Source organism: Calliphora vicina, chromosome 1 (genome assembly GCF_958450345.1).
Source record: "Calliphora vicina chromosome 1, idCalVici1.1, whole genome shotgun sequence".
Classification (NCBI taxonomy): domain Eukaryota; kingdom Metazoa; phylum Arthropoda; class Insecta; order Diptera; family Calliphoridae; genus Calliphora; species Calliphora vicina.
The window spans coordinates 111025385-111037966 of record NC_088780.1 but is presented as its reverse complement, the minus strand read 5'-3'; the positions used below and the strand labels follow the sequence as shown (position 1 = coordinate 111037966).

At 30.2% G+C, this 12582-nt stretch overlaps 1 protein-coding gene across 1 annotated transcript in view; it reads right to left on the bottom strand.

Moving 5' to 3' along the window:
• Pde6 (phosphodiesterase 6) overlaps positions 1-9972 on the bottom strand; it is a 222755-nt gene extending 212783 nt beyond the window's left edge. Inside the window, exon 1 of the mRNA XM_065515522.1 lies at positions 8761-9972. The gene's annotated coding sequence lies outside the window, so the exon portion shown is untranslated. The remainder of the gene's footprint in view (positions 1-8760) is intronic.
• Positions 9973-12582: the final 2610 nt, after the last annotated feature.

Sequence of the window (12582 nt, the reverse complement as noted above, 5' to 3'; positions counted from 1 at the left end):
TAACGAGAGCATTAATTGGCAATTGGCTGATAAGCTCTACGAAGCCTCGACTGCAGTCGAGGCTTCCCCGAGACCTCCCGAGCCAGTCGACTTTGTTTTGCTTTGTTAATGTATTTCTCGCTCATCTTTTGATGCATTTGAATTCAAGCAAAGTCTGGACTATAAAGCGGGTGAGATAAAACATTCCAACCACTTCATTCTAAATACTGTTACGTTTTAACCTTTTTAAAACGTTTGTTTATTTCCTTTAAATAAACCGGATACTTTTGATTGCAAATAAAAGCCGTTTAGTAGTTTGAAAATTGTAACAACTCTTTATTCATTTAAAATGTACAACAACAGAATTAAATAGTCACTCAATGATTCTTTTATACACGTTCATAAATTCTCAGAAATACAGACACTTTATAATGTATACGAATTCACTTGAAAAATACAGCACACTTTAAGGCACTCAGTTGATGTTTATTCAAATAGCGTCTCTGATAAACTGACTCACGACTGCAACCTCTGCCACTATTTACAACACTGCCATCTGCACTCTAGATTGTTCTTTAATTGTCAAAATTCGAATATTCTAGATCTTACTAATACAATATTCTTTAACTGAATATTCGAATTCGAATACAGCGTTGCCAACTTACGATCAAATCAACTGAAAGCTTTTATTTAATAATTCCCACAGATATGTTACAGTTTGCTATTACAGCACTGTTATTTGAAAGCATTATGCTACTTATAAATCAGCCCTTAAAATCGTTATATTTGAATTCAAGTACAATTTCGTAACAATACTATTTAACAGGTATTGTAATATGTGATCGAACGTTGTCATGATGGAATGTTATGTAATTTTTCGGCAATGTTCCCTTCAAACGGATCAGTTGCATTCGGTACAGGTTACCTGTGATGGTTTGGTCAGATTTCAGCAGCTCATAATATTGTTAAGTTTTAACCTTTTCAAAATGTTGCTTTATTTCCTTTAAATAATAAACCGGATACTTTTGATTGCAAATAAAAGCCGTTTAGTAGTTTGAAAATTGTAACAACTCTTTATTTATTCAAATGTACAACAACAGAATTAAATAGTCACTCAATGTTTTTTTTATACACGTTTATAAATTCTCAGAAATACAGACACTTTATAATGTACACGAATTCATTTGAAAAAAACTTTAAGGCACTCAGTTGATGTTTATTCGAATAGCGTCTCTGATAAACTGACTAACGACTGCAACCTCTGCCACTCTAGATTTCTCTTTAACTGTCTAGAGGTTTCTAATACATACGCCATCTGTGGTGTACTTCCTACAATGTTCTTTAACTGAATATTCGAATTCGAAGATACGGTCGCAGCAAACAGCGTTGCCAACTTACGATCAATGGTCAACTGAAAGCTTTTATTCAATGTTAATAATGCAAACAGATATGTAACAGTTTGCTATTACAGCACTGCTATTTGAAAGCATTCTGCTACTTTTAATATATTACTGGTCCCACCAAATACATAGCATTACCTTAGTGCCATGAATATTTGGCTTTGGTGTCGATATCGGGCTTCACATACGATCTCTTACGCTTCGAGTTATCGTAATAGATCCATTTTTATCAAAAGTGATGATTCGGTAAAAAAAAATTATTTCTTTTTATAGCGTTCAAGTATCATTACGGACATGTAAAATCGTATTTCAATGTCTCTCGGCTTCAATTTCCCTGCTACCAGGGATGAATCCTGCTGATCGCAAGCTCTTGTTCTTCAAACTTTTTTGGCTGGCCTGACCATTATTGAAACGCACAAACCATATCTCGCACGTTGAAACCGATGGAACATATTCACCATAAGCTTTGTTGAGCAATCGGTATGTTTCAGTGGCATTTTTTTCAATTTAAAGAAGTAAAGCTAAACTTCCCGCATATGACGCTTTGTTGGTACAAAATTCGACATTTTCGAGGGTATCACAAAAATACAATAAATGACAGATATGTACCCTTAAAAATTACATATAAGTTATTAAAAACAAAAATCACGTTCAAAAGATACGCCATATAATGTAAATTCCGCATTTCAGTTATTTTTATTGTTTTAATTTGTGGGAAAAATTAAGAAAATATTGTGAAAGAATGTGTTAGAATTGTAATTTCCAAGAAAAATGTTTAAGCTAACTCTCTCTCACAAGTGTGTTGAACTCACATATGTAAGTAGTACTTGTATGTGATAAGATAGAGGTGTTGTTAAAAAAAATGAGAGCCTTCCCTTCTTGTTATTATTTGGTTTGAGACTAAGATATCATTGGTTATCCATCAATGACATAGCTTTAACTGGTACGGGAAAAATTTACACATTCTGCATGACTATTGACTAGTGAAAATACTAGTGACTGGTAAAGTCTCTGTTGGCTGGTATAACAGAGTACACTATTTTTGATATATTTTACTAAAATCAAGTAACGATCATACTAAGTTCAACAATTGTAAAACTGCAGGATCTATTTGATTTTATGTTTGTTGGGTAATACTCCCACTCACTATCAACTAAGTATAAAGCAAATTATCATGTGTATATTAGAAAATATGTGCTTGTATTTGTATTCATACATTTAACAAATGACGGATGTAAAAAGCAATAAAATTATTGAGGATAAATAATGGCCAAAAAATAAAAAACGAAAAGCAAAAACTGTAAGATGACACTAGACAAATGCCATTTAAAAACAATACTAACCCCAGAAAAAAAAAAAACAAAAGCGGAAAAAGGAAAAACGCAAATGAAAAAGCTTTCACATTGCGAAAGTGGCTATAAAAATAAAAACGGGAATAGATGACGAAACAAAACAAAAACAAACAAATAAGAACAATGTATGGGAAAACCAAAAATGAAAAGAACAAAATATAAAAATAAAAAAATTGCCTTAATAATAAAAATAAAATCAAAAGAAAACAGCAGCAGAAACAACACCAATTGAATAAATTCTACACATGTATGAGAACCACAATTTTTGGCGCCCTGTAACTCAACTCGTATTTACTAGGGTATTCAATCGATTAACCATTAATCGGTTTACCGATTAATTTTGGTCGGTTAACTGTTCGAATAATTCAAAATTGACGATTTTCAAATAACAAATAAACCGATTAATTTGTGTCGATTAACCGATTAACTGAAAAACATATTTTATGTAATTCAAATACAAATGTCAAAGTAAAATTACATATTTTTCGAACATGTTTAGTGAGTATAACAACTGACATATTTAATTTACATGTATTTGTCGGAGCAGAACATGAAAATATACCAAACTGGAGACATTACTGAAACGAGTATTTTATCAGAACTTATCGAAAAAGTATTCAAAAATCCAAAAAGGTTTCCAATGGTATAATGGAGGATTTTATATGCTTAGAAAAAACTAAAAAAAAATCTGAGATATTGGATATTCTTTATCATGCCTTCCAACATCTACAATCAGCGAGAGAGTTTTTTCCAAGTCAAGTTTTATTAAAACTAAAGAAAATTATTTATTTTTTGATTGAATTGTTATTTTTTTGTTTTTGTTTATGGTTTTGTTCTTTTTATTAATAAAATACTTAAAAAAAGTTCTCAAAATGCGTGGTTTTATTTAGAAATTATTCGGTTAATCGAATAATTTAAAATTAACCGATTATTAACCGATTAACTCTAAACGCCGATAATTATTTGCTCGATTAACCGATTTAACCAGAAACCCATACCTTAATTTGTGTGTTCCCATAGTGAGGAATAAAATTCATTTGATTGTTTTTAATATTATCACATGCTACATGTATATGTGATCTGTTTATAATCTAGACTTGCCTAAAGCCGTTGTCCGATATTTCATCTAGTCTAAAATTTCCGATTCCTGTCGCACGCGACTTTTTAAGCGAAGTCGTCTATTAAGACGATATCATGGTCGGACAGGTTCTAACAACTGATCGCGTCAATATTGAGTTTCTTTCATGCCTTTGTAATACATTTGTATTTATAAATTGAAAGATCCTTGTCGGACTTTTATGAGCTAACTCAAAATCATGTGGATTTATTGCAAACACATTTACAATTGATTTCTATAGTAACTCAAAAATTACGCAGAGATGCTCTATTTATTTTCTATTATATCTGACTTCTACTCAAAAAGTATTAAACAAACATTATAGAGAGTAAAAAGTAAAGAAGATGCTAACTCAATAATCGCAGTAAGTTCGGAGCTTATTATCATTTTGAGAAATACATTTACTCCCAAATTGGTCTTATTTCTTATTCTCGGTCATATTGCGTGCCCCAAAGTGTAGACGGTAGTGTGCTGGACTATCAATCTGAGGGTTGCGGGTTCGATTCCCGCCAGAGACTCTGGGTGTATCTGCAGACAAGCAGAACGCTTCGCAGTTTGTGCTTGTTTTAAACAAAAATATTCAAATGTTTACTGCAATTTTCAAATGAAATAATTCGAACATAAATATTGTTTTATTATTATGTAAAATTTGTGTAATTCAGTAATTTTAATATGAACGAAAATTATCCAAAAAACTCTGGGTAACTAACTGCTTGCATTATGTAACACACTTTTCAATTACTACTAAATTCCTGCTGTATTACATAGCAGTAGTATAATAATGTCTTATTTATTATGTTATACATAAGTAGTTATTAGAAAAACTTGGATAGTAAAAAATCAATATAATTCTTATTTAGTTTAGAATATTTTACGCAGTTTACGTTGGGTTTACAGTGGGCTCAAATTTATCCAAAGTGGGGAATAAATCAGGCAAACAGTACTTTTAATATGTTTTTTAATACTAAATATTTATAAATACTAACAACAAAAAATATGAACTATTTGTATTAAATTTCAAGTTTTGCCACTTTATATAAAAATGGAAATAACTAAATTTGACAGCTACAGTTGCGAACAAGGTAATAGCAGTACCACGAAATTTTGAAATATTTTAAATTTTTTCACAGTGTACTGTGTTTGACATACAGAAGAGAGTGGACATCGAATATATTGACTACAGCCTGAACTTCCAAATAAAACCAGTTTAGACCCGACAGTTCACAAAATATTGCGATATTTGCTTGCAAACCAGTCGGCATTCAGCGTACTCCAAACGAGTACCACTATGTATTTTTGTTAATAGTGGCTTTTTTCTTGGACTTCGTTCTGTGAAGTTTGCATCTAGAAATAATCTCTTTACTGTCATATCAATAACTTCTAAATTTCATTCGGTTTTTATTTGCTTGACAAATTAAATGGATTGCATTTGATGATTCTGACGATATTTTGATCGTCCTGAGGTGCAGTCAATAGCGTTTGATATAAAGTTGAATATATGGAAAAGATTTTCCTTATTTTTTTTAACTTTAAAATTAATTTTCCCTTAGCAATGGTGCAATGTATTGCGTGACCCACAAAAACAGGAAATTTATAAAAAAGAACTATATTTATTTTTTAACATTAAAAATACAATAAATTCAGCATATTTAACTAAATTGTACTTAAAAAATATTTGACTTCTTTAAAAAAAATTTAAAAAAAATAATTCAATAATCCGGCACTGCTATTCCAATGTTAATAAAAAAATATATATTGTCATATATAAGAGCCTTTATTTCGGAAGTTATCATTATTTTTACAAAAAGATTGCCTCACAACAAATTTACAGGCTTGACCGATTATGGGTATAAACAAAATTTTAAGTTTAAATTTTTAAAGACGTTGTACGCCGTTTCAAAAAAATTTCCTAGTGGTACTGCTATTTTCATGTTCGTAACTGTATGTACGGAATATGTAAATAATTTAGATGGCTGAAATTTAACATAGTGATGTAGAATTTAATATAGTTTTAGGCAATACTAGTGAGTATGAAAAAAAAAACTTAATTCGTAAATTCCAATTAAGCACCACTTTGGACACATATTTAACTGCCTATTTGTAAGCGTTTGTGGTAAGTTCTTGCGTCCCATGACAAAACCGTGTTAAATTAACAGTTTTTGCTGTTTATTATTGAATATAACAACTCCTGTAAAATCGGTGGAGGTTATTATTTGTTGGTGGTGGATAGATCGCTTTATCAGTACTTTAGTGTTAGTTGCTAAATTGGTACTGAAATGGTTTTTTTTAATTTTATTTTACTAGCTAGTTTCAAATTTCAACAAGTAAGAGAGTTATATTCGTCTGTGCCGAATCTTGTTTACCCACCAATATGTAATTTCGGGCTTCTATGGGGACTGGCATCAGTTATGGTATACAGAACTTGATATAGTGACTAAAATTCTTAGAACTTTAGAAGACTTATGTCGAAATTTATGTTAATTCTAGCTGACCGTCCCGGCTTCGCTCGATAGCTATTATTAAATTTTTACTTCGTATGGGAGATGCCACGCCCATTATACCTATATAGGTCAATTGTGAATCTAAACCATCCAGGGACCCACTCAAACACACACAACAAATTTCATAGAAATCGGCCCAGCCGTTAAGGAGGAGTTTACTTACTATCACACGTACAGATGAATTATATATGTATAAAGATTATTTATTGACAATAAAATATTTTTCTGATATAGAGGTTATATGTGGGGTAGGGTCAATTATGAAGCGATCCTCACAAAAGTTGGTAGAAAGATTTGTTTATATCCAATTCGATCCCGATATGGAATATTATAAGACGAGGATTAAAACATAATCAACGTATTTATGACTGGTCAAACAGAATTCCGAAGGGGACATTTGTATGGGGCTAGGTGCAATCATAGACCGATATTGCACATTTTCAATACCAAACAAACCTTATCAATAGAGGATTTGTGGAGAAATTCAGCCAACTAACTCCTTTCGGTTCGGCCCTATCGTGTTTTCATCAGACAGACGGACATACCTAGAACATTTTAGAATATTGTGGATATACATATATACTGTTACGAATTTGCAATAGTGATTTGAATTTAACTGTCTGGAACGATTGACTGCAACATTCAACATGTTTATAAACATGTAAATCAGTGGAAGGTTCTACTTATCAACAATGTTGGTAGCATTAAAGGCTCTAGAATTCGAATATACTAGTTTTGTCCGTTAAAATCATTGTAGAAATGGAGCTTTCAAGAAGCATGTAGATGGTAATGCAGCGTATATAAATTGGACCTGAGAACAGCAAGAAGTCAGTCTAATTTGAAGCATCGTTAAGTTAAGTCATTAACTGCATTAAAGTGTGCAGTATAAGTTTATTATAGGCGCTGTTAGAGTTAACATCCACTGAATTTTTGTACATTCGCAGCAGTTAAGCAAGTAGTCAATGTATCCCTTGAAGACAGTAATTGTCACAAATGTCTTATCACTTGGCTGATTCCACTTTGTAGTGCAGAGAAAAGACAATTGGTTACTTTATACATCCCAAGTAATCTAGCGTGAAGACAATTGACACTTAAGTGTCTTTAAGTAATCTGGAGTGTAGTCACTTAAAACGTTTTGTGAGTAATTCGTACAAACTGGTTTTATACAAATTGTGTTCATATAATTCTCATACAGTTTATTCTTATTTTTGCTTAAGTATACTGATATCCCATGTAACATAGCATGAAGTCAATAGTCACTTTAGTGTCTCTTAGTAACCTAAGGTGAAGTCACTTCAAACTTTTTTTTGTACTGCACTTTATTTTACTCACCAGAAGCGTTGACTACTTTCGATCAGCTATCAGATAGTCACATTGTAATCAAGAGGGTCAATTGACCCCCTGCTTAGGACATGCACGTGTTAAAATAACTAGTCAAGTAGCTGATCAAGTAACCAGTTACAAAGCTAGAAAGGTAACTGACGCTATTTAACCAGTATGTGAATCCAATGCGTTGCCTACGTTGGACCAGCTATTAGACAGTCCCATTGTAATCATAAAGAGACAATTGACGCCCTGCTAACTCCCACCCTAAATGATGGGTAAAATCACTAGGTCGGTACTGTCTCCTAGAACTGCTGGGTACATACTTATACATACATATATCATGTACTTCTAAGTAATGCAATTGGTAAGTAGTTCGCATTGAAAAGTACGTTAATGAGTAAAGGCCATCATTGGCCTTAACAAAATTAATCAATCCAAGTACAATTTTATTGTTGACACAAATCCAACACAATTGCTACTAGTAAACAGTGTAGGGTACATTGTAATAATATTTATACGTAATACGCACTAGGATAAAGCAAAACAATAACAAAGACAAGAATAAATGGTGAGGGGAAGGAGAGGAAACGTTAAAAAAACGTAAACCAGTGCCCTCTATTACTGTTGTTTTTACGAAGAGGAAAAAAGTCAATAAAAACAAGGCAACAAAACGTAATTTAAGAACAACAAAAACGACAAATACCCAGACTCTAAAATAATGTACTTTAAACATTTTTCAAAATACAACAACTTTTAGGAGAAACAACAACAATAATAATAATAATACTTAAATAAAATGTAACCGAAATACAAATGAATACAAATTTGTAAAAAATAAAATAAAAGTAAACAAAATAATAAAAATGTGTTTTTTAAACGACAAGTAGAGAATTTTTATAAGGCAGCACGTCGAAAAAGTTGTGAAGCTAAAACCCCAAATGGTAAAAAACAACAATGGTTCTAAACTAAATGTGGACAAGAAAAGGGCTAGTACTTAACAAATTCGAAGGGGGAATGAAAAGTAAAAATCATTACAATATTAACATTTATAGAAATTTGTTGATTTCAACAATTTTTGCACAAACCTTTTTTACTTTTGTGAATATAGTTGTGATATTATTTTTTTTATTTTGGTTTAAAATTTAACTTTGTTTTTGTATTTATATTATTTTTCTGTAGGTTGTTGTTATTTTAATGCTAAATAAAACACAGCTTGTTTGTTATTATATTTATTTTGTTTATTTATTTTTTTCTGTTATTATGAATTTTTATTTTGTTCTGTTTACATTTGATTATACATTTTTTTCCTACACCTTTTTGTTGTTATTTATTTTTGTTTTATATAATAAAATGATAACACTAATGCACATTAAACTTTTTACATTAAATTGATTTGAATTTGATTTGAAACATTTTAGTTTTTCATTTATTAAAATTTTCAAAAGTGTTCTTATAATTTCACGTAATCACAAAACATTATAAATTGTATTAAGGAAAAATTTTCCTATTTGTTTCTATATACCGCCGGTAATAATGAACGTTTTATTTGCAGCACTAAATAACAATAATACTTTGTTTTTGTTTTCCTTGTTGGTGAAAGAAAATTTCCGTATTCACCTAACAAAACATGTCAAACGTTTGACTTTACTACGTATACTAAAAAGAAATAACAAAACTCAAATTTGACTCCAAAGGGGGTGGTGGGGGTTTGGTTGTCGTATTTGTTTAGTTTGTTCCTTATTTTCTTTCAGTGTCTCACTTTTACTCTCTTCGATTGTTGTTAATATAATTCGCACACAAAATAAGTAACCCGAAAAATACCGTTATTGTATTACAACAAACACCCAAATGTAAAGTGCCTACATTTGTATTATTTTACTCACTTTTTAATACGTGATGAAGAAAAAAAAAACAAATAACACTGAAATTATTGTATTATTTTGTCACTTTTATTTAAAACATTTACATATGTATTTTATTATTGTGTTTGCAGTTGTTAGTTTTAACTAACTAATTTCTAAATTCCGAAATTCTTACAATTTATCAATTCACTTATTTAGCTTTAACTTTATTTTATTTATTTTTTATTAATTCGATAATTTTTTTGTTTTGCTCCCGTTTAGCTGTGGCGCCACATTGCGACTGCTAAAGTCTAGGGACCTAAGAATTGTGCAAAGTCTGCTTTTTCCAGTCATAATTTTACAACTGTCATGTAAGCATTATTTTCACCTTAAATTTTCCTCGCAATTGTTTTTGTTGTCTTACTCGTACAACTCGTACCAAGTGCGTAAATGAGAGTGTTTCGAGTGTCTGTGTGTGTGTGTGAGTTATATCAGATTTTTACTCTCATTATTTACATAGATATTTTTTTACTGTTAGCGAAATTGCCTTTTTTCTCTATTTATGTGGAAAGAAACTCAGCTGGTGGGTGTTCTATGGCGCAGGTTGCCATATTGTGATACGTATAAAGGGGAAAATGTGCCAACTAACGAGATGCGGAACCTGTCATAACTCCCATACAAGGCCCACTTCCGAAAATCACTTTAACTAGCTTAACTAGCATTTTGTCCAATATTTCTTTACGTAAGGATGATTATAAAATTTTTAGTAAAAACAGTGGTAAAATTGTGTGAGCAAAAAAATGCAACTCTAAGGAAATTTACTTAATTTTTAAAATTTTGAAAAAAATAATTATAAAAAATTGCTAAAAACTATAACAATGTTGCATTACCATCATTTACTATTAATACAAACAAATTTAAGGACATTCAAATTCAAAATAATAAACATTTTATCCAAAAAACGCCATACTCCTATTCCGTTATAAAAATTTAGATATAATTAAGAATTGTGTTATGATTAGAGTGTCGAAATAATTTTGATGGCTAGTTTTGAATTGGATTTTATTGAAATAAAACTAAAATGTTAGACATTGAAGTAATCAAGGCTGTGTTACCTGATCCATGGAAGGTGACATCATATGTTTGATGCTACCCAAACGAACACATGTGGACATTTATGACTATTGCAACCTCCAAAAGATAATTTAATGATGCAAATATAATAAGGAGAAACAAATTCAATAAACCATATATTATTTACAAAAATAAATTAAGCGCCTATGCTTTTCGAAGCAGGTCCTTTATGCTTAAAATGGAGCAGTCGTATGATATGGAAGGTCAATTAACGTAATTTTAATTTATTCATGTCTGATAGTTTCGATCTGTTACTCAGGCCGTCTGGTCACAGATATTCTTTTAAATATTAAATTAGAATAGTAAAAATTGCGATAGCTTAGTAATCACGTAAGCTAAATACATGATTATATGAAATAGGAACAGTGTCAAATTTAATATTACTTACAGTTGTCTTCCGCTATTTTGGAATTCGTTTACTGACCAAAATAAATGGATATTTGAATATGATTTCATTATTTGTAATTTTTAAATACCACAAGATGTCATATGATTGTGAAAATATAATTTTAGCATTAAATTTCAGCACCCTTCTAACATTAACTAGTCATATCCTTTTGATCTTGAGCTCTTATACACTCAGTTTTAGGCACACCATCACAATTATTTGATTTCCTTTTCTAGAGAATATCCGCATGATTTTAAATTGGTAAATAAATAAAGAAAAATTCTTAAAATTTTCGTGGTTTTCGAAAAATTCACCATATTGAACGGAAAATGTATCATTCGTTAATTCTGTTATCCTTTGTAGATTTCATATCCTTGAATTTATTAGTATTAATATTAAATAACTGTTTTGTAACAGTATTATAGTTTTTTAGCAATTTTTATAATTATTTTTTTAAAAATTTTAAAAATCAAGTAAATTTTCTTAGAGTTGTATTCTTTTGCTCGCACAATTTTAGCACTGTTAGTAAAAATTTTATAATTATCCTTAAGTAAAAAAATATTGGACAAAATGTCATACAATAATTGCATATGATCAATAAGATAACTGTCAAAATTCGAATATTCTAGATCTTACTAATACATACGCCATCTGTAGTGTACTTTCTACAATGTTCATTAACTGAATATTCGAATTCGAATACAGCGTTACCAACTTACGATCAAATCAACTGAAAGCTTTTATTTAATAATGCCCACAGATATTTTACAGTTTGCTATTACAGCACTGTTATTTGAAAGCATTATGCTACTTTTAAATCAGCCCTTAAAATCGTTACATTTGAATTCAAGTACAATTTCGTAACAGTATTTTCTACGGAGATAAAAACATAATTCCAAATTTAAATATTAAAAAGTATTGGTGGCTTAATGATTAAGTTACACTTTTCTCTTTTACTTATTGACAATTAATAATAACTTTACAATTATAATTTGGTGAAGATTTTGAAAAAAAAACTTTTGCTTCAGATTCTATAATTTAAACCTAACAATACTTATGTATAAGAAAAAAAATTATACAAAACTATTTAAAAAATATTGTAAATATGTAAATATTAAACGCATTTGAGTACCCGATTTTGGGACTATATTTGCAAAAAATGTATGTATTTTATTAACTGTTTGTTTATTTGCAATTTAAGTTAATAAATTTTTTTGACAAATAAACGAAAAAAAACTATTTGGGACACATTTTGCTAAGAACAATACGTAATAATGTATGAAAAAAGTTCTCGACCGATCTTGTTGAAAAATTGTTTCTTAATTACTAGCTCATAGGACTAACCTAATTTCATCGCGATCGGAAGACATCGATTTCAAAAGTTGGTTCACTTGACATGAAATCCCCCATATCAAAAAGTCATGTCACTAAATTTTGTAAAGATCGGTCCATAATTAGTCATAGCTCCCATATAAGAACCACTTCCGAACATCACTTTAACTAGCATAAATCTCTCCAATGAAATTCAACACAAATAAATTTCA